Source organism: Oryctolagus cuniculus, chromosome 15 (genome assembly GCF_051225735.1).
Source record: "Oryctolagus cuniculus isolate XC-2025 breed Fujian yellow rabbit chromosome 15, ASM5122573v1, whole genome shotgun sequence".
Classification (NCBI taxonomy): Eukaryota; Metazoa; Chordata; class Mammalia; order Lagomorpha; family Leporidae; genus Oryctolagus; species Oryctolagus cuniculus.
Window position 1 is genome coordinate 54,845,711 of NC_142881.1, and position 26,492 is coordinate 54,872,202.

The 26,492-nt window shown below is 41.9% G+C and overlaps 1 protein-coding gene and 1 long non-coding RNA gene across 2 annotated transcripts in view; one reads left to right on the forward strand and one right to left on the reverse strand.

Moving 5' to 3' along the window:
• Positions 1 to 26,492, reverse strand: part of LOC127484203 (uncharacterized) — a 187,356-nt gene that overhangs the window by 138,084 nt on the left and 22,780 nt on the right. The window lies entirely within an intron of this gene.
• On the forward strand, positions 10,340 to 13,002 carry LOC149122003 (uncharacterized). The gene is made up of 2 exons (XR_016221618.1): positions 10,340 to 10,811; positions 12,473 to 13,002. It is a non-coding gene; the product is annotated as an uncharacterized LOC149122003 (long non-coding RNA).

Here is a 26,492-nt window from a genome sequence, read left to right on the forward strand (position 1 = left end):
AAAAGAGTTAATCATATGTGTATAAAGTCCATTGAAAATAGATGTCAGTAAAAAATGAGTGGGAATAAGAGAGGGAGGAGGAAGTTTGTAACTGTAAAGCTATATAGTTCTGCATACATTCTTATGTACTTACCTTTTTTTTTTTTTTTTTGACAGGCAGAGTGGACAATGAGAGAGACAGAGAGAAAGGTCTTCCTTTGCCGTTGGTTCACCCTCCAATGGCCATCGCGGCCAGTGTACTGCGCCTATCCAAAGGCAGGAGCCAGGTGCTTCTCCTGGTCTCCCATGGGGTGCAGGGTCCAAGCACTTGGGCCATCCTCCACTGCACTCCCTGGCCACAGCAGAGAGCTGGCCTGGAAGAGGGGCAACCGGGACAGAATCCGGTGCCCCGACCGGGACTAGAACCCGGTGTGCCGGCGCCGCAAGGCGGAGGATTAGCCTACTGAGCCGCGGCGCCGGCCCCCTGTGTACTTACTTTTAAGGGTATAATTTAAAAACTTGTCATGGGACTCCAAATCCCATTAAGCTTCATGATAAAAATGCCATCTTTATTATTAAAATGATCATATTAAGTGTTGTAGTGAACATATAGATAGGATTAAGTGACAAAGTGATCATATAAATAGAATTAAGTGTCTGTTAATAATAATAGATAGAAATAAAAAGGAGAGAGTGTTCCAACATGGGAAGCAGTCCACACAGTAGACTCATAAAATGACAATCGCTTTAAGTAACACTCTGACCTCAGAATCAGCCCTTAAAGCTTCCTTCCTGCTTTAGCTGAAAAGCCCATGAAAGCATTTCAGGCATGAAAAGACAAAAAACTGTGGCAAAATAATTTCTACATGAAGGATCTCTGTGAGTGAGACCCCAGTGGAAAAAAGTGGCCATCAAAGAAGGATGTACTTTTATCTAAAGGGAGGAAAGAACTTCTACTTTGCCTATGGCCTTGTCTGAATACTGACTGAGTTTGTGGACTCAAAAAGCTTCCATAGCCATGGTAGTTCATGAGAAGAGCCTCAGGTGGTCACTGACGTCATACATAAGAGTGTTAACTGTTAAATTAACAACAGGAGTCACTGTGCACGAACTCCCCATGCAGGCCTCTGTCCTTAATGAGGTGTATTATGAGAGTTAACTGTAAACTAGTTCTCAGGTTTGTGTGTGTGTGTGTGTGTGTGCATACAAATTGTTGAAATCTTTACTTAGTATAGAGTTGGTCTTCTGTGTACAAAGTTAATTGAAAATGAATCTTAATGGAGAATGGGACTGGCAAGGGGAGAGGGAGGAGGAGGAGAGGTGAGAGTGTGGGTGGGAGGGCAAGTATGGTGGGAATAATAATAATTATATTCCCCTATGGTGGGAATGATAATAATAACTGTATTCCTGAAGTTGTACTTCTGAAATCTGTATTCCTTTAAAAATAAGTTTATATATATATATATATATATATATAAAAAATTGAATGTGAAAGCCACCAAGTTGGGACTCTATCACAGAATTAGTGATTTATCCTAATATAAGCAGCAGTGAAAAATGTCCTATTTTAGTGCCTAGGATACCATAGCATCAAATATATTTAAGATAATTATGTATTTTTTAAAGATTTATTTATTTATTTATTTGAAAGTCAGAGTTACACAGAGAGAGAAGGAGAGGCATAGAGAGAGAGAGAGTTCTTCCATCTGCTTGTTCACACCCCAATTGGCTGCAATGGCTAGAGCTGTACCAATCTGAAGCCAGGAGCCAGGAGCTTCTTCCGGGTCTCTCACATGGGTGCAGGGGCCCAAGGACTTGGGCCATTTTCTGCTGCTTTCCCAGGCCACAACAGAGAGCTGGATTGGAAGTGGAGCAGCTGGAACTTGAACCAGCACTGCAGGTGACAGCTTTACCCCCTATGCTATAGCGCCGTCCCCATATATGTATTCTTAATTTTTATTGCTTATATACACTTTTATAACCCCCTTCTATGACAATGATTTTATAACTTTTTAGTGTAGAACAGAAAGATATAGACCTTTCTTCCAATGTAACTGATCAAAATTTGTTTTTACTGTTGAATATAATGTCATGTACATTGTTCGGATTATTGTCAATTGGGAAAATATCAAGTTTCTGACCTAAACTCATATGAGCTCATATGATTTGGAACAGACTTGTTTATGTGTATTTTTCAAACTTTGTTTCTCCTCATTAATCCACATACTTCCAGTGTTGGAGATAATCAAACACATCAATATTAAGACAGAATCTCTGCCCCAAACTTTTGTGTAATGTTGCCAGGTGACTTAGCACTGTTGGCAATGGAAATTTTCTTGGAAAATTTATCAGAATAACCAGTGATAGCATGGAAGAGACCAAATATCATAGCTATAGCCTATTAAATCCAAACTAAGTGTACTCCCCAGTTGCACTTTCTCTAATTCGGATTACAAAATTTTAAACAAACCCATAGCTGCCTCTATACCACTTGACAGAAGGAGAAGTGCAACCATGGGGAAGTTGGAGAGGAAAGAGATAACATGTTTAACTGACTACAGCTAAAATATCTAGAAATTTTCCTTAGGGGTGAATGTTTTAATAAAGATCAGCCTGATGTGCAAAACAAGTAGTATGATCAATGGTTACAGGGGTTAAATCCTCAAATAGAAATAGAAATAGAAAACTTCAATTGAGAAATCCTAGACTGCCTTCATTACATTTTTTTTTTTTTTTTGACAGGCAGAGTGGACAGTGTGAGAGAGAGAGAGATATAGAGAAAGGTCTTCCTTTGCCGTGGGGTCACCCTCCAATGGCCGGCGCGGCCAGCGCGCTGATCCGATGGCAAGAGCCAGGTACTTATCCTGGTCTCCCATGGGGTGTAGGGCCCAAGGACTTGGGCCATCCTCCACTGTACTCCCTGGCCACAGCAGAGAGCTGGCCTGGAAGAGGGGCAAGCGGGACAGAATCCAGCGCCCCGACCAGGACTAGAACCTGGTGTGCCAGCACCGCAAGGCGGAGGATTAGCCTAGTGAGCCGCAGCGCCAGCCTTCATTACAATTTTTAATAGAAATTAAATTGGGGCCGGTACTGTGGCATAGTGGGTAAAACCCCCACCTGCAGTACCACATTCCATATGGGTGCTGGTTCTAGTCCTGGCTGCTCCTCTTCTGATCCAGCTCTCTGCTATGGCCTGGGAAAGCAATAGGAGATGGCCCAAGTCCTTAGGCGCCTGAATCTACATGGGAGACCTGGAAGAAGCTCCTGGCTCCTGGCTTTGGACTGGCACAGCTCCAGCTATTGTGGCCATCTGGGAAGTGAATCATCAGATGGAAGGGAGAGAGAGTGAGAGCGAGAGCGAGAGGTCTCCCATCTGATGAAACTCTCTAACTCTTCCTTTCAAATAATAAATAAATCTTTTTTTTAAAGACAAAAGAGAAACTAAACTTTTTTTCAGGCTTTTATCTGTAAAACAAAATTAAATATCTATTTTTAAGCAAGTACAATTAAGTCTCCAAGTACTCATATCTCTATCTCTCTGTGTGCAGGACAGACATTCTAAGAAACAGCAGTTACATCGAGTTTTCAGTTTTGTGACCACATGCAGGAGGCAAGATTGTGCACCAAAGGTCCTAAGATATATAATAAAGATAGACACGGCCTATTGCCATATAAAGTGTATGAAGCAGGCACATTAGCTAAATTGTGAAACTGAATTTTTTTAATTACTGAAGCTTATTGAAATAGAAGATTAGTTGAGATTATCCAGGTACCTTAGAGACTGCGTGTGATTAATCTGAGAAAGCTCCTTGAAGAAGATATGTACCAGGGATTCTATAGGAGAGCGGTTAAGCTCCCCAAGGACAGGGGCTCTGTCTACCTTATTAATTGACATCTCTGGTGCCCATAATAATGATTGCTTGGTACACACCACGTACTCCATTAACATTTTTGGCTTGGAAAGAAAAAAGGGAGGGAAGGAGAAGAGACAGGGAGGGAAGAAAGCCTGTCTTTGTCTTATATAAAATTGCAAGTCAGTGTTCCTCAGTTTCCTCATCTGTAAAATGATTAAAAATAGTCCACCCTTTATAAAGTTGTTGTGATAATTAAATGAGCTCATATGTGTAAGTTATTTATAAGAAGGTCTGGCACTCAAAACGTGCTTATGACAGTGAATATTTGTCCTTTACTCTAGTTCATTGGCACTCTCATTCAAGGCATCCAACAAGAGAGAATATTGCTGTTGACTGGCATAAAGAGAAGGAAGCTGAATTAGAAGAACAGTTAATAAGAAATCTGCCAAAGGACTTGAAATCTCTATTCTAAAAATTCACTCTTTTATGGGAAAGGTGGAAGACCTTGAATTTGATTCAGGCAGGGATAAAGAAAAGAGAATGCCCTGGGATTTGGTGGGAGGACCTGCCTCAAGCCCCAACTGGGTCAACACAACTGGGGACATCTGTCAGGAACTTGTGGTTTCATGTAAATTTAGGCTACTTGAATAAAAGATAAAAACTGTCATTTCCTCTATCATCATGTAACGTAATGAGTTATTAATTCCTCTGAAAGAACCAAACAGCTGCTTAAAAATGCCTGGTTGTATGTGTCCATTGTGAACCTTAATGGAAGAATGGTGCAAGATGGTAAAATATTTTAAGACTTTTGTAGAGAGGAACACTAGAGAAAATTGGGGGATAATTAACTCAAGCCAATGGGCAGATCATTATAGATATTCTTAAGTCAGACTATGAGGGGAAAAGCGTCATGGGCTGTTTAATCAACCCTGAACTGCGGGGGTGAGTGGTGACAATTTAGGTGTTTTCCAATTAGCTAACACAAAACAGTAATAAATGCCCATCTGCACTTTTAACACAACACTTCCACAAACTGGCAGAGTTAGTGCAGCATCTTTTTAAAACTTTGAACCTGGCTGGAGATGTTCATAAAAAATTTTACTTCTCAAAATACTGTTTATCTCTCAAATCTGTGATCTTCAAAGACATTCATGCTCACAGAGGCAATGTGAGAAATCACTGGGGCAAGGACCAAGGGCTATTTTAAGATATAGGTAAGTCATTGTGGTTAATGAATCCTTTAAAATGAGGACAAACTTGAAGTCCAGACTTCTGGATTGTGTTCCACATAAAAGAACAATTCACAATTTGTCTCCCACCACTTACAATCTGACCTTACTCTGAAGCTCGAAGAATCATACATTCAGCACTATCCGCCTTGAAAGTTACATAAGGACAACAGCAGAGACCTTGGTGCTTCAGTGATCCCACAGAAAAACCATAAAGACATTATGCCCAAATTCCAAGCAGCCATGGCTTTCTCAGTGGTGCGGAGCCCGAAATCCCATCTCATCACATGGCAAACACATATGGACGCTGTCTAGCACAGGCCTCAGGAAATACATCATGCAGATAACTTACATAATCTGCCTGTGATCAACATGTGGAAGGGGGAGATCGGTTTTCTTTTTCCTATGTTTCAGCCTAATTGCTGAAAATCTACACATCAGTTCATTTGTGGAAGCAGTAAGAACTGTTTTCAAAGCATCTTTATGAAGTAGCTGAGTTCTATTTTACAATAATCTTTACATGTTTATCAAATAAGCCAATATTCATTAAAGATTAAAGTAAAATATGCTCAAAGTAATATCTGTTCAAATCCCAAGAACAAATGAGGGTGAGACATAGAGAAAAGAGCTTAACCCATCAAGTCATAGACCTAGAGAAAAATTTCAATTTATTAGAAATAGGACAGGGAATAAATTATTTGACTTCAATGAATCTGAGTTTCTTCATCTAAAACTAGGATAGAGAAATCTCACCTTATAAGATTGTTGTGAGAAACAATACATAGCCAAGGGCTTGTCATAGAGCCAAAGAGATAATAGAAACTGAATACATACTTTTGCTATTATTACTGTTATGATTAACATGAAGATTTTGTGATAATTCAACAAAGACTATGTAAGTACATCTAAGTCCCAATCTTGAAGACCCAAAACTTAGCCATATGATTTAGACAAATCAATCAAGTTCAGTTTCCTCATCCTTAAATGAAAACACTTGCAATTCTTACACAGTATATACTTCCAATGATACAAAACAAAAAATGTGAAAATTTTATAATTATAAGCATTATATAAAGTAATATTAACATCTTTATCACTGTTTGTACTGTCAGAATGGCCAAATATGCTTTTTTTTTTTAATTTGAAAAGATGATTGATGGGATGGGGATGGAGATATTTTCCATACACTGGTTCATTCAGGAGCCAGGAACTCCATCTGGGTCTCCCACATGGATGACAGGGACAAAAGGACTTGGGCCATTATCTGCTGCTTCTCAGTTGCATTAGCAGGAAGCTGGATCACATGTGGAAGTGGAACTTGATCCCAGGCACTCTGATATGGGATGCATGCATCGCAAGTGACTACTGAGCGGGTAGTATATACAGCATGGATGCACTGGACAAAAGAAGAATTCAGAATGTAGCAAGACAATTAGAGATTTCATCCTGCTAGCACACAATTTAAAATTCATGAATTATATATTTCTGGAACTTTTCATTGAATATTTTCAGACCATTATTGACCAAAGGTAATTGAAATCCAAGAAAAATCTCAAATAACAGTGGACTAGTATATTTTAATTATCCTTGAATCTTCCAAGTTATTTCCTTCACATACTGTTGGTTTATTAATTCCAATCTGATATATCTTTCTTTTTAACTATTTATAATATCTGAATATGACAAAACCATTCTCCAGCAAAATAATGAAGGTTGAGTTTCTCCATCTGTTAAACAGGCTATAACATCTAATGATGATAATAATAGCAATTACAATAATTAACACTTACTGAGAATTTACAGTGTCCCAGATATTATACTAAGTGCTTTACAAATATGATTTCATTTCAGGAAGAATGAAGGAAATCAAAGCACAGAAGAATAAATAGCAGCATGCCCAAGTTGTGGGGAATGGAACTAAATACCATCCCATCTCAGCATTCATAAGACCTCTTGCTTTTGACCTCAAACCAAAGTTTTAAAATTTATTTTGAAATGTCAGTTCTTATATACAACTTTATTGCTAATTGTGAGATTTTAACTTGTGAATTTCTATACACATATAATTAACATTTCCCATTTTATAAACCAAACCCATTTGTACTATGTCTCATCTTTTACAGTAATGAAATTACCCTAATTCATAAATATCCAGTTTCCCCAAATTGTAATGAGAATGAGGATAAGTTTTCTTTCTGTGGTGGGGCCAACTTATCCATTAGCTATGGAAGATGCAGTGCTTACATTCCACAAAATTCTTAGGGTGCCCTAGGAAAAAAAAGGGATAATCCTGGCAAGCATATGAACTGCAACTCTGTTTTAGACTCTGAATTTATTGATTGATTGATTGCAATGTATTTATTTGAAAATAAAAGCAATAGAAAGAGAGGGAGAGACAGAAACACACACACACACAGAGAGAGAGAGAGAGAGAGAGATTTTTTTTATCCACTGGTTGAGGCTCCAAATAGCCACAACAACCAGGGCTAGGCCAGGCTGAAACCAGGAGCCAGAATTCCATTTGGGTTTCCCACATGGATGGCAGCAGCCCAAGTACTTGAGCCATTTACCTTCCCAGTTGAATTAGCTGGGAGCATGGTCAGAAGTAGAGCCGATGGGACTCAAACCCATGCTCCTATAGGAGATGCTGGTGGCCGGCGCCGCTGCTCACTAGGCTAATCCTCCGCCTTGCGGCGCCGGCACACTGGGTTCTAGTCCCGGTCAGGGCGCCGGATTCTGTCCCGGTTGCCCCTCTTCCAGGCCAGCTCTCTGCTGTGGCCAGGGAGTGCAGTGGAGGATGGCCCAAGTGCTTGGGCCCTGCACCCACATGGGAGACCAGGATAAGTACCTGGCTCCTGCCATCGGATCAATGCAGTGCGCCGGCGGCAGCGCGCTGGCCGTGGCGGCCATTGGAGGGTGAACCAACAGCAAAGGAAGACCTTTCTCTCTATCTCTCTCTCTCTCTCACTGTCCACTCTGCCTGTCAAAAAAAAAAAAAAAAAAAAAAAGAGAGATGCTGGCATCACTAGCAACAGCTTAATCTATAGTTTAACCTGCTGTATCACAACATAGCCCCACGAAAATGCTTTAATTTCCTTAAACAAAAAAGAATAATGAAATTTGAGATCAATTTAGACAGGATTAAGTGTCAAAGGGAGAAGATAAATAAGAGAACATAAATAAGACCAAGTGTCTGCTAATAACAATAGATAGAATTAAAAGGAGAGAATGATCCAACACGGGAAGCAGGCCACACAGCAGACTAACAGAATGACAAATGCCCTAAATAACACTCTGACCTCAGAATCAGCCCTTAAGGCATTTGGATCTGGCTGAGAAATCCATGAGAGCATTTCAGGCATGGAAAGCCAAGACACTGTGGCAAAAAATGATCTACACGAAGCATCTCTGCGAGACCCCGGTGGAAAGAAGAGGCCATTAAAGAAGGAGGTACTTTTCTCTGAAAGGAGGAGAGAACTTCCACTTTACTTATAGACCTGTCTAAATACTGACAGCATTTGTGGATTCAAAAGGCTTCTATAGCCTTGGCAGCTCATGACAAGAGCCTCGGGTGATCACTGATGTCATAAATAAATAAGAGTGTCAATTGTTAAATCAACAACAGGAGTCATTGTGCATTTGCTCCACATGTAGGACCTCTGTCCTTAATGAGTTATACTACGAGAATTAACAGTAAAACTTGTCTTCAAATAGTACTTTATACTTTGCCTGTGTGGGTGCAAACTGTTAAAATCTTTACTTAGTATGAAGTTAATCTTCTGTATATAAAGATAATTAAAAATGAATCTTAATGAAGAATGGAATGAGAAAGGGAGTAGGAGGTGGGATGGTTTGGGGCTGGGAGGGTTGGAATGGGGGGAAGAACTGCTATATTCCAAAAGCTACACATATGAAATTTATATGTATCAATATATTTATATTAATATTTATATTTATTAATATATTTATTATTATGTTTATTTAAAAAGAAATTTCAGATCAAAGGAAATACTGAGATATATAACAGTAAAACATTTGTCTACATAGCAATGTACCCTCAACATAGAATTACTGATTGATTTTAGTGGAGAAAGGTGACCTCAATGGACAAAATTCCTAAGACACCTGAAAACCATACTGTGGCCTGGTCTGTGGGCTGTGCAGGGTTTACCAGCTCTGTGTTGCTGATGTCATTTCTCTCAGTACTCTCCTTCACTGCCCCTAGAGTTAGAACGCTGCTACTTTGAGATTTTTGGGTCTCCTCTGTGGATTTCAGGCATGAATAGGGAGGTCCATCAGATAAAAATCATGATAGTTGCCTTATAGTATAAATAGCACAGAGTGGGATCCCGGTATCAGAGAGATGGTTTCTGTCTCCCTTTCAGTGTAATGAGGCAACATTGCTAGATTGGGCATCTACATCACTCACCAGGGTTTTCTGGCCACAAATTGTCTAGCCATGAGAAAACCGTCCATAGCAAAAGGATGCCACAAAGAGGAAATAAAAACTGTCAAAACTGCTCCACGGGGGAGGGCTTGTAAACCTGGGGACTAAGCAGTTTACCTGTCAGAACCAGTAATAAGGACAGTCTGAGGTGTCCTGGGGGCCGAGGGCTGTAGAAAAACCCCTCCCCATCAAATCCATTTTATGTCAATTCTTTCCCCTCCCCATGCCCATAATCATGAGCTCTTTTTTGCAAGCTCAGATCAATTTAAGAGGACAACATAATGAAAGGACACATGTCATGTTGAACCCCACGGGCTGGCGGCCCATTGAGGCCTGTGGACTTTAACTCATTACATTTGAACTTTAATGACCTTTATCCCCAAGTCTGCCCTGTGAGTGATGACTATGAAGCCTTCCTTTCAACCTCTTGGTTAAAAGAAAGAGGAAGGAAACAGCTCATTGTTTTTCTAACCTTGCAGTTTCCTAGTGTAACATGGAAAATTGAGACTGACAAGTGAAAGCAGCAGGCATCCGGTGAGGCCCCGGTCTACTTGAGATGGCTGACCATAGAGCGAGGCGGGATAGGGATAAAAACAAACTGAAGCAAGTCTCCTTAGCAAATACACCTGCACACTCACTGCAACAAACTCTTTCTTCAGAAATAAAAATCTAGTGTACATGTCCACAAAAGCCAAGGCTGAGCCAGGCTGAAGTCAGGAGTCAGGAATTACATCCAGGTTTCCCACATGAGTGGCAGGGGCCCAAACACATGAACCATCATCTGCTGCCTCCCAGGAGGCATTATCAGGAAGCTGGATTGGAAGCAGGGGATCAGGAACTCTAATCAGCACTCTGATGTGGGATGCAGGCATCCCAAGCTTAACCTCCTGTGCCACAACACCTGCATCTACTCTGCCTCTTAAATCCAGAAAAAGAAAGCCCACTGGGATTTATACAAAGTGAGCAAATGCATCAAAGTAACAGTTTTATCTATTTCCTTTTTTTTTTTTAATTTATTTGACAGGTAGAGTTACAGACATTGAGAGAGAGAGACAGAGAGAAAGGTCTTCCTTCCGTTGCTTCACCCTCCAAATGGCCGCTACGGCCAGTGTTGTGCCGATCCGGAGCCAGGAGCCAGGTGCTTCCTCCCAGTTTTCCATGTGGGGGCAGGGCCCAAGCACTTGGGCCATCCTCCACTGCCCTCCCGGGCTACAGCAGAGAGCTGGACTGGAAGAGGAGCAGCCAGGACTAGAAACCGGAGCCCATATGAGATGCCGACGCCACAGGCGGAGGATTAACCAAGTGAGTCATGGCGCCAGCCCCCAGTATTCTCCATTTCTAACAGAGATTTTTTGTACACAGCAGGCTGAAAGCGGCAAAACTAAACAACTTTTTTTGTAAGTGTCCTGTTCTGTTCATCCACTAATTTGGTCAAAAATAGCTCTCCAGTTTGTTCAGCACAATTCGACCTTCATAATTATGCAGGTGATTATGAGGCCCCTTTAGAGCCTTCAAAGCACCTCGGACATAAGGGGCCTTTAAACATTCTACTATATCAAAAACAAACTCATAAAAATCCCACATGTTTCACATAGGCCTTTGATAACCCATGACACAATAATGACCTTGAGTAATTAACAGCCTGTACTATATTCAAACTAGTAGCTTAGAGGTAAGTTTTTGAATCTTACTATCTCTCTCTAGAGTTACCCAAGGTCTCAGAAGTTTTGCCCTTAGATGAGCAAATTCCATAAATCATTAGAAACAGCCCTTTGCTTCTCTGGCCAGATTGTAAGGCCTGCACCTGCACACAGGTCACTTGAGTTCTACTTTTTGTTTCTTTTTTTTTTTTTTTTTTTTTTTTTTTTTGGGACAGGCAGATTTAGACAGTGAGAGAGAGAGACAGAGAGAAAGATCTTCCTTCCATTGGTTCACCCCCAAATGGCTGCTATGGCCAGTGCACTGTGCTGATCCGAAGCCAGGAGCCAGGTGCCTCCTCCTGGTCTCCCATGCGGGTGCAGGGCCCAAGCACTTGCGCCATCCTCCACTGCCTTCCTGGGCCACAGCAGAGAGCTGGACTGGAAGAGGAGCAATCAGGACAGAATCCGGCGCCCCAACCAGGACTAGAACCCGGGGTGCCAGCGCCGCAGGCGGAGGACTAGCCTAGTGAGCTGCGGCGCAGCTCACTAATCCTAGTTCTGTACCTGGCTATCTGTGGGATCATAGGTCCTTGCCTCTCTCTGATCCTCAGTCTCTCTTCTGGAAGACTAGAGGTTTGGCTTAGATCCAGTGGAGTTCTGCGCATGTCGCAAGCACCTTCAAAAGCCAAGCAAGATGGTGCTGCTACGTCCTCTCAACCAGAGCAGACCTCTGTGCATTGTATAGGCAGGGGTCTGATTTATCTTTGCTTGCGATTAGAGGTTGAAAAATATAAGATTAGATGATTCCTAGGGCACCTTTCAATTTAGATTTATTGTGATTCCGTGACTACCAGTAACCAACATTGGGTGAGCTATATCCTCTAGGTCAAGCAATTGTTTGGGGAATGGAAGGATTTTTAATCAATGTTAACGTCCCTTAATAAATTAATAGGGATGATTTTTATCCTATCTAGTAGAATTCTGAAGAAACAGAATAGAGGACAAGGAAGTCTTGATATGGAAATCAGAGGACAGAAGTGGGGAAAAGATCGGAGGAGACTGAGTGCACAGTAGGGCCCCTTCCTTAGGAGAGCAAGCCTCAGCAGAGCAGCTCAGCAGACAGTGGCAAGCATACACGGCCCCCAGAGAGGGCACCGGGTAAAAGCCTGAGCCACAAGCCTTAACTGGCCAATGGCTTTCGCTCATGCCATCTTACTCAACCTTTGCAAAGGACTAGTAAAAACACTGCCATTGTCCAGCCACAGAATTGATGTTTAGAGTGTCTAAATGATGGCTGGGGATCATCCAGATCATCTTTTCCAGAGTGAAGATTCTGGCACAGGAAGGAGAGAGGTGCCAAGAAGAAAAGGAGAGGAAGACAAGACCCAGTTTTCTGGTCCTCCTTCCCATTTTGTTCCAGACATACGCTAAGTTCTGCAGTCAGCCACTATCATCTATTGGGTTTGTACTGCAGGCTGGTGCTGAGACAGGTGAAGAGGAACAAGTTGTGGGTCTTCCTCCTGGGACACACGTATGTCAGTGTCAATCTCATCACACGTTGCTATTCTTCTGCCATGTACCTGTTTTTGGGGCCATCCTCCTCTGCTTGCTTACAGTTCAGTGCTTCTGTGCTATGGCCAGTGACATTTGAGCTACAGTGAGTGGGCAACTTCCAGTGGGAAGCTTTAAGTGTGCAAACCAGACTGTCTTTCTGGACCATAATCACTGGCAATATGCCCTCCACAGAAGACACTCCATCAGCTTGGGCCTTGATGGAGGTGACTTTGGAGCACAGCCTTAACAAAGTGATACAGATTTCACTGAAGGATGTAATAAATGTTGTTTTAGCCACTGAGAGCTTTGGAGTTTCTTGTTACCGCAGCATGACCTCACTTACTCTAGTGTACTTAATATCCACTATGATAGAAGTATGAAGAGGCCAGAGTTTTATGTCAGTCACCACCCACATTAGTTAACCAATAATGGCAATCCTTCTACAAAGAGTTAGAAGTCTTTCTCTTCATTTTGAAACCTACTAAAATATATTTCCCACTTGCTTTCTATACTGCATTCAGCATACTTCTATTATTTAACAGCATTAGCATGAATAATTTCACTGATGTAATTGTTAATGAAAACTTCCTTCAAGGTTCTTGCACTGAACATCTATAAACATAAATGGAAACTTCTGCCATATTTATTTCTACACCAATTCCATAACAAATTCTGAAGGAGAAGCAGGGCAATGGGAGAAGGGGAGCAATTCAAAAATAAGGGAAAAAAGAGGGGACACTTCCATTTTTGCTTTTGTAAACTATCACCAGTTTCTCTGATTTTGCATGACCATATTTTTCAACAAGTTCTCAATTTTAGATTCTTCCCTTTCTATGATTATACAAAAATATTATTGCTTTACTAATTAAAAATTAAAATGCACTATTCACATACTTTCTCTTTCCATCCAGAAGTTCTCCACATTGTAATGCCTCTCTAAATTCATGAAATGTCATTAAGAGTTAATAAGGGGCAGGGCCAGTGCTATGGTGCAGCGGGTTAATGCCCTGGCCTGAAGCACCAGCATCCCATATGGGCACCGGTTTGAGACCCAGCTGCTCCACTTCCAATCCAGCTCTCTGCTATGGCCTGGGAAAGCAGTACAAGATGGCCCAAGTCCTTGGGCCCCTGCACCCATGTGGGAGACCAGGAAGAAGCTCCTGGTTCCTGGCTTCGGACTGGCACAGCTCTGGCCATTGCGGCCAACTGGGGAGTGAACCAGCGGATGGAAGACCTCTCTCTCTCTCTCTCTCTCTCTGCCTCTCCTCTGTATAACTCTGACTTAAAAAAAAAAAAAGGTTAATAAGGGGCTGGCACTGATGGATCATGGGTTAAGCTGCCACTTGTGATATCAGCATCCATATCTAAGCGCTGGTTTGAGACCTGGCTGCTCCACTTCCCGTCCAGCTTCCTGCTAATGCACAAGGGAAGGCAGCAGATAATGGCTCAAATGCTTGAGCTCCTGTCACCCACATGGGAGATACCCAGTCGCTGGCTTCAGCCTGGATCATCCCAGACCATTTGGGCCATTTAGGGAGTAAACCTGTGGATGGAAGATCTCTCTCTCTCTCCTCTCTTTCCCTGTCAAATAAATAAATAAATAAATAAATCTTAAAAAAAAAAAAAAAAAAAAAAAACAGTTAATAAGCCTGTGAGCTAGACTCTTCAAATGAATTTCCTCACAGACTCTCACAACAATTTGGCAAATGAAGAAATGGACGTGATTTTTAGGATCCAGTGCCTTATTCCAGCCCCAGTGCTTCATTCCCATTCCTGTTCCCACCAGCTTCCAAAGCCTGGGGTTCCTTCACTACCAGGAACAGGGCCATCCAAAGTGGCTCAGACATCCCGGCCTCAGCCACCTGGCTGGTGAGCAGGGAGGGGGCCAGACACACAAGGCACTCTGGGGTGCAGACAGATGGCCCGCCAGGGCATAGAGGCCATTGCCCCTGAGAACAGACTGTGCGACTGGAGGCAGCCAGCCAGAGCTCATTGTCCCGGGGCGTTGCTCAGAGAAAGTCTTAAAATAGCATTTGACAAGGTAGAGACACACAGGTAACTCATGCAACTGAGCCATGGGCCTCTGAGAAATCCACACTCTGGAAACTGCTGGGGATTGGGGAGGTCCAGGTCTGGACCTGGCTCTGTCATCAACGTGCTCTGCAGCTACGGCTGATGGCACCCAGGCAAGTAGCGCTAGCACTGGTGCCAGGGGCTGTGCGCTGCTCTTCATGTCCATACTCATTTCTTTCACTCTTTTTTGAAAACTACAAAAAGAGACATTGTTATTATCCTGCATTTCAGACACAGTAAGGGACAAGCAAGTGCCTTTTCCATAAATAGTAAGTAGATAGCCAGGATCTTTTCCCACCATTTCCATTCTCTGGGCCTCAGTTTATCCATCTATACAATAAGATTGGGCTTCATGATCCCAAAAATCTACCTCAGCTCTAAGACTTGGCTTCCTTTACTCTGTTTGCACAGGTAGAAATGTCCAGAAGTAAGACATTGCATCTTCATCATACTGAATTTGCAGGATACCACTGTACCACTCTCTCTTTTCCTGACTTTGGTAGAGTCGGACAGAATGGATCAGACTCTGTTCAACACAGTTCTTCTTTTCCTGAAAAAGCCCTTGGCAAGTCTACCATAAGGTCCATCCCAATGACAGAGGAAATAAGGAGGAAAAGATGGATGTGCCAACACATCCCCTTTTCTGGAAGTAAAACGAGGCACTTGTTGCCTTGTCTAGGTTTGTGGGTTGCTAATTTATGGGGGGAAGCAGTTGGGAGTTAACGCTAACTTCACTTCACTGATAAGACAGCACTGCCCTAGGGTCAGTCCTCCAGTCTACATTCTAAATGCATTCACAATTCTACATCAACAAACCAAATAACAATCTCAAATAAGTAAAATAGTAAGATTTCTCTAGGGCCTTAGGGTCTAAGCATATCCCAGATGTCCTTAAACTTCAGGAATTACCTAGGGACTTGCTAAAAATGCCAAATTCTGGGCCCATGTACTGAGAATGACTTCATGGTCTGGCATGGGTCTCAGGATATGCCTTCTTAATCTCCTTCAAGTTTGATCCCCCATGGTTTGTGGATCGCATGATTGATAAATACAGCCTGGTTCTTTTATTAGATGAATTTACCTCATAAAACACAAACCAATTATGTCAATCCAGCTGATCAATTCAACTGTGGTTTGTTTTGTTTGTTGGGATGTTTTAATATTTGTTTTTGTCAATTCAGATTTTAAAGTTATCAGATGCCCAATAAATATAATTTCAAATTGAACAAAATCACTGTTTAACTTTTTTGTTGTAAAGTAAATGGACAGGTTTTTCATTGAATTAACAGACTCTACTACTTGTTTTGGGCCATTAGTCACTGTGGTCACACCATTTCACAAAGTTACTCAACAGCACTTCACCCTATTCACTTGAAAGAGTTCAATTTGGAAGTACTACCCTAGGGCAACCATGTAATTTTTATCGTCCAAAACAGGCCACTTGAAGACTAAGAGGAGGTGCTATTAATAATTTCACCAGGGCAACAACTATAATCTGATAAATCAAGACTATTCGGGAGAACTGGCAGAAGGAGTCACCCCAACTTGCACCAGAAGGCTACCCTCTTCCCCAACACTGCAAAGCACCCCTTCCCTCCTGCCTCTGGAGGTCCATGTACTAGGTTAGATGCTACCTTGTATTGCTTTTATCTTTCCAAGGGACCTCCAGCTGCCTGGATACCAAATGTTTATCACTGCTGAGAAGGCATGGTTCATAAATCTCTATTCATCTCCCTTCCAGTTCCTAGCTAGATGTTCAACTGTACCATCTGATGGAGAATTGGCTGGGAGACATAATTCACCTCAGATGATGCTGCCAGGGCTTTTACCCAAGCTAGGGAGACCCCACAGGATTGAGAAAATACTTTGAATTATGGAGTACCAGGAAAATGGGGTTTGTGTTCTAGCTGTCTTCAAGGTTTATCTCATGGTTAACATCTCCCAACAGGGCCTTTTCAGCAATAGATAATTCTCTCCCTCTCCTCTCTGCTATGCTGGTTCTGCTAAATAGAAATGAACCACAAAGGCATCACTGTTTGCTATTACAGTTACCACTGCTGCCTAACAAACTGTCCCAAACCTAACTGTGAAGACAACTGCTTCATTCTGTCTACTGATTCTATGTACCCAGAATTTGGAAAGGCCAAACTGTGGACAACTTTCTCTTCACAGTGACATCTGGGACCTCAGCAGGAAGGACTTGAAAGCTTAGAGTGATTTTATTTCTGGGGTCAGGGGTCATCTATAAGCACTCTGCACTACTCACATTCCCAGTGGTATTGGCCAGCCTTCCTCACAGCACGGAGATCCCTGACTTGCTAAATGGTGGTTAAAAGGCTCTAACGATGAAGGTCCCAAGAGAACCAGGAAGAAACCCATGGCCTTTTGACTTAGCCTTCTAAGTCACCTGGTGTCATTTCCCACATGGTCACAAGCTGATCCCACCTCTTAGTAAGAGAAGAGTCAAAGACATAGAAGAAGAAGAGAATGAGGGATAGGAGCTCTTGATTGGGTCATTTATGGAAAATGCAAGCTGCCTCACCCTGTAAGTAACCACAGTGATAAAGACAGACAACTTTTAAAAAAGAAAGCAAGCACCATACCTCACACAATCTCTCAGAATCCCAACGTGCTCCACCATGTCCTGAACCTCAGCTCTGTGGTCTCCAAAGTCTCAGCTCCGGTTAAGCTGGCCAGGCTCTATCTCTGAGACACTAAGAGCTGACTTATACTGTAGTACAGTGACATCCTATCTTTAGAGAAATTTCTTTGTTGAAACATCATACTGTATCACAAGGTTTAGAAGATGGGTGTTCATACTATGTAAGTTATTCATATTTGGTTACTTGTGCTTAATAAAATTCTGGCCTGACATTTAGGGCCTTTTATAACCTTACCTCTATCCACCGACCCATTGATCTCCAGCTGCACTGAAATCACCTGCCACTCCCAGAACAGATTCTGTCCCCTGCCATGACACCTTTGGTCTGTTTCGCTTACTGAATTTCTTCCATCCATGCCTACCTATCAGAATACCACCCATGCATTCAGGCCCAGTTTTACAGTCACCTTCTCCATAAAGACTTTCCTGATGGCTCCTCAAAGCAACCTCTCCCTCAGAACTGCCAGAGATCTCTGTTATACCTTTCCTTTATTTATATTGCATTCACCTTACATAAACTTTGCCATTTCCCAAGAATTAAATCATTCCCCCACCTCATGCCTTCCCCTCGCCCCAGTCCCCACCTTTAGTTATTGCTAAGAAAAAATCAATATAGAAGTGCTTCACCCATTTTTGAAGTAACTGGGTTCTCATCTGGGCAGAAAGTGTTGACATCAAAAGGTGCCAAGGAGTCAAGGTGCTAACAGGAAACGGGAATGAGTCAGGGATAATTGCCCTCAGCCGAATGACCTCTGATTTATTCTCTTACTGCTCTGCTTTAAGACACTAACACAACAACACACACACACACACACACACACTGAAAAACATCATGAGTCTCTTGAAGAGTGCTTTTTTCAATCACATCTAAATGACCATTTATCTTATAAATGTAGAGCCATTTTTTAAAATTTTATTTATTTATTTATTTGAAAGTCGGAGTTATCCAGAGAAAGAAGGAGAGGCAAAGAGAGAGAGAGGTCTTCCATCCACTGGTTTACTCCCCAGTTGGTCACAAGGGCCACAACAGCGCTGATTCCAAGCCAGGAGCCAAGAGCTTCTTCAGGGTCTCCCATGCAGGTACAGGGGCCAAGTGCTTGGGCCATCTTCCACTGCTTTCCCAGGCCATAGCACAGAGCTGGATCGGAAGAGGAGCAGCTGGGACTAGAACTGGAGCCCATATGGGATGCCAGCACCACAGGCAGAGGATTAACCTACTGTGCCGAAGCACTGGCCCCTAGAGCCATTTTTAATGATGAAATCTGTGTACTTATCAATTCCTTTCAATTTGACAAAAATCTCTTCAATCCTTGCATTTCTTTTCCAGACCCACATACATCTAACTCCCCATGGACTCTCCAATACACACATAATTACATTTTACATTACATTAATTTAGACTTCATTGTGAATTACATTGTGTTTCACTGTGAATTACATCATGTCTCTTACATTGTGTTGACTAACTAATTTCATGCTAAATTCAGCAAAGAGAAGACTCCTTACCCTACCACTCTTCATCATTTTAATCTGATCTGAGAAAGGAGAGCTATCAATTCAAGGACAAAACCTCTCGTGCAGTATTTGGTCTGAGACTTCCTGCCAGAAATACAACTGTCCTTCACATCCCACTACTTGTTTTTTCCAATCTTCATTGTAGTCATGCTTTTTCAAATTTCACATCCGACATTTCAGCTGGAGCTTTCTTAAGTTCCTAAAGCAATTTAATTTCTAGCAAAAATTTGTGCCTTAGGTCACAAATATACACCCACCAGAGTTGAGGCTGGGGGAGGCCTGGGAGACCCTGCTATCCCTCTTTACTCCATTAGCTAACTGTCTCTTCCTCTGTGTATGTTCTTTTTCAAAACTACAGCAACTGACCAACAGCTGACAATAATCACTATCCTATCAAAGACAATCACACAAATGCTACCACTTAAATAGCTTGCTGTCCAGTTAGCAATGTAGATGTCCAAAGGGGCCCAATCTATGGACCTCTACTTGTACCTCTAAGAGGTGTTAAAGTGAGATAAGCGGGCCGGCAACGCAGCTCACTAGGCTAATGCTCCGCCTAGCGGCGCCGGCACACCGAGTTCTAGTCCCGGTCAGGGCGCCGGATTCTGTCCCAGTTGCCCCTCTTCCAGGCCAGCTCTCTGCTGTGGCCAGGGAGTGCAGTGGAGGATGGCCCAAGTGCTTGGGCCCTGCACCCCATGGGAGACCAGGATAAGTACCTGGCTCCTGCCATCGGATCAGCGCAGTGCGCCGGCCGCAGCGCACTAGCCGTGGCAGCCACTGGAGGGTGAACCAATGGCAAAGGAAGACCTTTCTCTCTGTCTCTCTCTCTCACTGTCCACTCTGCCTGTCAAAAAAAAAAAAAAAAAGTGAGATAAGCAAGTAGTGAACATTTCAATCCTTAGATTTCTATGATACAATTCATATCTCATTCACTCAATCACTCAATAACTATTTCTTGGGTACTTACTCTACCCAACTGAGGAAATTATAATCCAATAGTTCCCAACATTTAGATTTAACAGATCAGTAAAATTCCAAAAATATTTGGGGTGTTAACAAATGCTACCAACTTTTTATTACACTGTAGAACACCAAGGCATGACGATCAGCAGGCTCCCCACTCAGGGAGTTTGGCTGAAGAGGCAAGAAGTGGTAGGACAAAGGGAACTAAACAAAAAGACAGATTTGCAAGATGAAAAATGTACAACAAATAAAGAACATTCTCCGGATTCAAAGTTAAATGTGTTAAGAAGATTTGAAAATGGTAACACAGGTACACCTATGGCCAAGTTACCAAAGTGTTGAAGAGGGAAAGTACCACAGCTCTAATAACCAGGTAGGCTGTTTCCCCGCCCCCTCCTTCCCACCACAGTCTCAGAGATTGGTCCACATTGCCCTACCAAGAGCTGAACACCTGCCAAGGTCTGCAGTCAACTATCTCATGCATGGGGAAATCTTGAGTCACCCTGAGTCCATCAGTTAGCTCTGACCTTGATTTTGGGGTCCTGGGATTCATTTCTGACCCTACTTGTATCTTCTTGCCCAGTTTCAGTGATCCTCTTATATGGTTTCTAAGGGCCTTTCTTAACTCCTTCCAGGAGCCCAGGAGTCTCCAGGATGGGAATTTTACTCCTAAATCTCAGTCCTCCTGCCTAGGCTCTGATATCTGTCGGTAGGCACACCCAGCACCAGCTCCCACACGGATGAGGCATTAGCAATTACTCATTCCCCTTCCTACAGCTGGGAAGCCCATGCTAGGCCTCCTCTGAACCTCCTGCAGTCAGCTTCTCTGCATGGATCTGCAAATAGCACATGTTACCAAACTCTGCTGATGAAACTCCACCCACTGAAGAAGGCAGGCTATAAGGGAACTGGCAACCCCAGGAATAGTGGGGGAGAGAGGGGAGAGCAGAGAGGGATATAAATCTTTGCATTTCTCAGCTTCTCAAAGAGTTCCATTTCCCCAAGAAGGCAAACACAAAACAAAATACATTGCTCTAAGGCCATTCCTCAACTGAGAAACCTTAATTGTAATATTCCAGGCTAGCATTTATTCTTATTTTATAACAAAGTCAGGCTTTGATAAGGAGAAATATCTACCAAGGATCCTCACTTCTGGAGAAACAGACTTAAGTCTAGTTTTCCCCTTTGTTTCCTAATTCCTTCTGGCCTATGCACCATCCCCATCAATCCACTTTTACATATTCTCCCACCAGTCATGTTACCCATCGGATCTCTTTTTAAACAAGGTAACACAGTGCTTGGCATACTGTATACACTCAGTGAATGTCAGTCAGGTGTGGCCTCTTGGTTTAGGAAAGTAAAATAATCATGTTTGCATGACTTTTCTCACTGGAGAAATTTAATTCCTACATAAGTCACTTTTCCCAAAGAAAAGCAGAGTCTTCCAGATGTGTCCTTACTTTCTACAAACCTAAGAGGGATATAGGGCTGATAGCAAAGTACAGGTTGATAGCAAAGTTCATTGTCCTATACACATAAGTGTGAAGAAGTGTGGAGTTAGCAGCCAATGACTGCGCAAGTGACATTGTGAGGTAGTTTGTAAGGCTTGTGAAGGTTTATTTATTGCACCCTGGGAGTCCTCCTTCGCCCTTTAGTGTTGTCTCCCTCTATCCCTTTCTTCCCTGGTAAAAGAGGACCTGAGAAAGGTGAGGGAGGAGAATTTTTAGCCAAGAGAAGCCAATCAAATGCTGAAGTTTTCTCAAGTCATCAAGCTGATCCCAACAGCCAATGTGGCTGTTGAAGCTGCCCCCTACCAAAGTATCCAGAATGCTAGGTGCGCCAGGATTGAAATTTGATCCTTGGAGCCTCTCAACCTCATTCCTGGAAATGGACTCCACTAAGTGGGTTTTCCCAGGGAGCTCCAGCCCAATCTCTGGTTTCAAATTGGGTGAGCCTTGGCATAACACTTCAAAAAGACCTAAGACCTTAGATATGAATCTCTCTGCAAAGATCCTTGACCTAAGATCATTTAAAATATGTGTATCTGGATTTTACAGTTCAGTCAATGGAGCCCCTCTCACTACTTGATTTTTTCTCAATTTCTTTTCCTTCAACTGTATATTCCCTCAAGATAGCCATCCCACTCTTACCTTGAATTAAGTCTGTCAGTTACTCTTATAAATGGACAGTAAAACTGACAGGATACAGAAGTGATCAAGATAATTCTTCCCTTATGCAAAACCTTAACCTCAACTTTTAAATCTCAAAAAAAAAAAAAAAACAATTATTAAGCAACCTACCTACATGATAATTCTAATCATGAAGCAATTCTTACTGTTTTCTAGAAACTGTTTAAACCCCCATGATACAGCAACAGACCTAATTTATTAAGATTTTTGTATTTGTTAACAACTGTAGTATTTAATCTTTGGCATTCTTATTTCAATGCAATCAAGTAAATCTAACTTAAATAGCAGGGCCTTTTGGAAAACAGAGACTCACCTTTCAATGCAAAGAACAAACATTTGCATTACTTATTTATATTAAAATATGCAGAAATTTCCCAAGTACTCAGCCAAGTTATAAATTTTTATAACTTCTTTGAATTGTTAACATTTTTTAACACACTGCATTATTTCAGCTTTGTAAAGGGCTCAATAACAATCTCTCTGGTCAGGAAAAAAGGAAAGGACATTAGAATAAAGAATGCAGAATAAATAAAAACAAAACAGTACAGCCCGTACATCCACACACACAAAGGCAACTTTCATGGTGAGCTATAAGCAATTCTAATAACACAATGTCCTTCATGTTGATTTCAGCAGTGAAAAGAATTTCTCTAGTTATTGAAGACTTTCCTGGCCAAGTTTCAGAAAAGAAATCTGATTCTATCCCAATTTGACTTCTGTGCAATGCAAGTCATGCACATTTTATATGCTGATATATAATGCTGCCATTCTTCTAAGGACTGTTAACAGCTGTAGAAACTATTATAACCAGCTTCAAAACATGTCTGTGTAGTCAGTGCTCTCCAGACACTTAGCAATCCCAAAGCTATTCCTGGACTCACTCGGATTGCAGTATGAACACAAAGTTTTGATTTATGTTGGTAATGAAACAACAAACTTCTGATCTTTCCTCTAAATGGCCATTCAGATTACATGAACAGCATGTGCTTCAGGGAAAGTGGAGGGCAGAATTTACAGATACAAAGAGGAAGCAAGAAAATAAATGGAGGGGCCACCCACAGTTACCTTAAGGAAAACCCACAGTCCTGGGTACAAAGTGCTGCATGGAGTTATATTGGGGCCACAAAAGGCACTCGTGACTGGGGAGAAAGAAATAGCAATAAAGGCTTTGGATGAGCCGGTGGTCCAGCAAGAGCATGCGTCATAAGCACGGACGGGGCAAAGCTGATGGTGGACGTTAACACCCCCAAGTTGCCACCCTGGCCATGAGTGAAGATGTACAAAAGCCATGAGATTCTCATTTCAACTGAAAGTTACACTTCACTGAATCATGACAAAATCCCCTAAAACTGACAAACTCATGCAAGGGAATTTTTTAGTTGTAGCAATCCAACCACCCCCAAAAGCAAAATGTCCATAGGAGATCATAAGCTATGAAGTTCCCTTATTCCACATTTGCTAGCTATAACTCAAATAAACAGCAGCGCTTCCCTAAAATGCTTTGTTTCAAGCTAACCATCATGAGATGCCACCCAATCCTGCATCTAAGAGGTTCATAAAGAATGGAAATATTGACATTTAACCAAAATCCAAATATGGACTCCTAATGATTAAAGATGTAGCATGAAGAAATTTCTGCAGACTATCATTTGCCTTCTTTTTTCCAACTTCAAGACCAAGAAAGGGGTAAACCTATACCTTCTTCAGGCAAGCCATGTGCCTACTCTCCTCCCTACCAGCCTGGATAAGGAAGAGTTGCCGCAGTGTTTTTTTCACCTCCAGGACATAGAGAACCCTTTCTATACCTACACTAGGAATGGACACCAGAAAGGGGAAACTTCCAGCCTCTGCCCTGAAAAAAGCCTCAAATCTAGCAAGGCAACCAACAGCAAAGGAAGACCTTTCTCTCTGTCTCTCTCTCTCACTGTCCACTCTGCCTGTCAAAAAAAAAAAAAAAAAAAAAAGAAAGCATAAGTAGTTTTTAAAAAGAAGTTGAAAATCTAGCAGATTCTACAGTGAGTATATGTAAGAATGAAGTAACCTGAGCTAGATGGAGTTGAAGTACTGGATAATTGTGGTCAAATTATTCATTCTGAACCCAGGTTAAAGAGTAACTGAAATATTGGGATCTGAGAGGTACTAGAATAGCTGTGGTATCTACAAGATATTATATTCATTGCCTTTGTTCCAGTTAGTATGCATTAAGTTGCAAGTAATGAAATGTCCAACTATAGTCATTTAAAAATGATGCCATTCAGCTATCTCGTGTAACCAGAAATTTACAAGTAGGTAGTTCCAATCTTGGTCTTATGACTCACAATATTTTTAATTTTCATTCTACCATTCTCTAATGTGTTATTTTCCCCATGACTGTTGCCCTGCATTGACAAAAGGGCTGCTGTAGCATCAGACAACACATTTACATTCATGGTGAAAAGAGGAAAGGGAAGGTCCCGGAAGGCATTCCTTCCTAACACTTGTCCATTTTAACAAGAAAACGAAAATTTTCCCAGAAGCCTCTACTGATTGTCCAGAACATTATCATATGGCCATGACTATCAGCCAGGAAAGCTGAAAATGTGCATACTTGGGAATGAAAGTGCAATGACATGCTTAGGTAATCATGATTTAGTCAGCACAAAGCTGCCAGAAGTCAAGTGTGATCAACAAGGAAGAAGGAGTGAAGGGGTGAAAGTGGCAACTGTGTAGTCATTTAATACTGTCTTCAATGTTCCCTGGTTTTTATTTTCTGTCGATGAAAAGCTTAAGTTTTGTTGTTGTTGTTGCTTTGTGTTTTATTTATTTATTAAATTTTTTTTTGCTGTTACTATGAAGCAAAATGGGACTTCCATTTTTCACACATCTGTCTGGTTTCCAATGATGGGAGGATATAAAACTAAACAGTAACATACAATAATTTTATTAAATGAAACAGAAGGTGTGGTATTCAACCATAATTGTGGCAGACAGTTTTGGTTGCCCCCCTTATGAACCCTGATCCTGAGCACACTCTGCATGATGATATCGTCAGTGAAGATACTCCTTTAAAGCTTCAGGGGCTGAGTGTCAATTAATTCAATCCAATCATAGGGATCCTATTTCCCCTATACATAACTGATTTATGCATAAGTATGCAACATAATTCTAGCCAATGATTCTGAGAATAAGTCTGCTAGGGACCCTCTAGCAAAATTTCTCCTTCATAAAAGATACAACTAGAATACCTATCCCTTTCTTTATCACAACTAAAATAAGTGAGGATGTGAATGCCTGGAGCATTAGCAGCCATTCTGCAACCATGAAGGCATAAACATGAGAGCAGGACAACAAGCTGAGAACAGCAAAACAGAAACAGGCCTTGTTATCATTGTTAGACCACTGAACTAATCAAAGCTGAAACTGCCCTACCTCCAACTTCCTATTACGTGAGATAGTAAATCTCATCCTCATTGACATGGTACGATTCCTGCTAGCATATGTTCTACCTATGCTCTGTTTTTGTTGATAAGCTTATTACGCCAGCAGCGAAGTTATCTGTAGGACACTGCGGGTCAGGCTGGCTCACCATCATGCTCTGTGTTGCCACCTCAGCCTTGACAGCACCACATGTCCTGAAGTCCACGGTCAGAAAACTCAGCCTCATTCATGGTAGCAGAAGGCTTCCAGGTTCTTCAGAGTCACCATTTAAAGTTCTCCCTTTCTCTTCAGCTACCCACAACCTGTCTGCCCTAAGGTGCCTCATTATCTGCACAAGGGGCCACCCACACTGCTCCTGAGCTCACCGGCAAAGGGGCCTCAGAGCCTTAGAGAAAAGACCTATGGAAACAAGAAAATCATTTGACAGAAGGGAAAAAAATTTATCCTCTGAAAAACTGCAGGGGCCGGCGCTGTGGTATAGAGGGTTAAGCTGCCGTCTGCAGTGCTGGCATCCCATGTGGACCCCGGTTCAAGTCCCAGCTGCTCTACTTCTGATCCAGTTCTCTACTAATGGACTGAGTAAGCAGCAGCAGATGGCCCAAGTACTGCACCCATGAGGAAGACCAGGAAGAAGCTCTTGGCTCCTAGCTTCAGATAGGCCTAGCTCCAGCCATTGCAGCCATTTGAGCAGTGAACCAGCAGATGGAAGATCTCTCTCTTTCTGACTCTCCTATCCCTCCCTGTAACTCTGCCTTTCAAATAAATAAATAAATATTTTTAAAAGAAAAGGAAAATTGCTTTAATTTGAGGATTTATTCAAATAAATTAATATATCTGTGCATAAAATACATGCAAAGATGAAATCACAAATATATATTCTGATTCAGCTCTTACAAATTGTTTATCATAACATTTCTTTATAGAAAAGGCTTAAAATGTGATTAAATATCTAAAACATCTACTGATACTT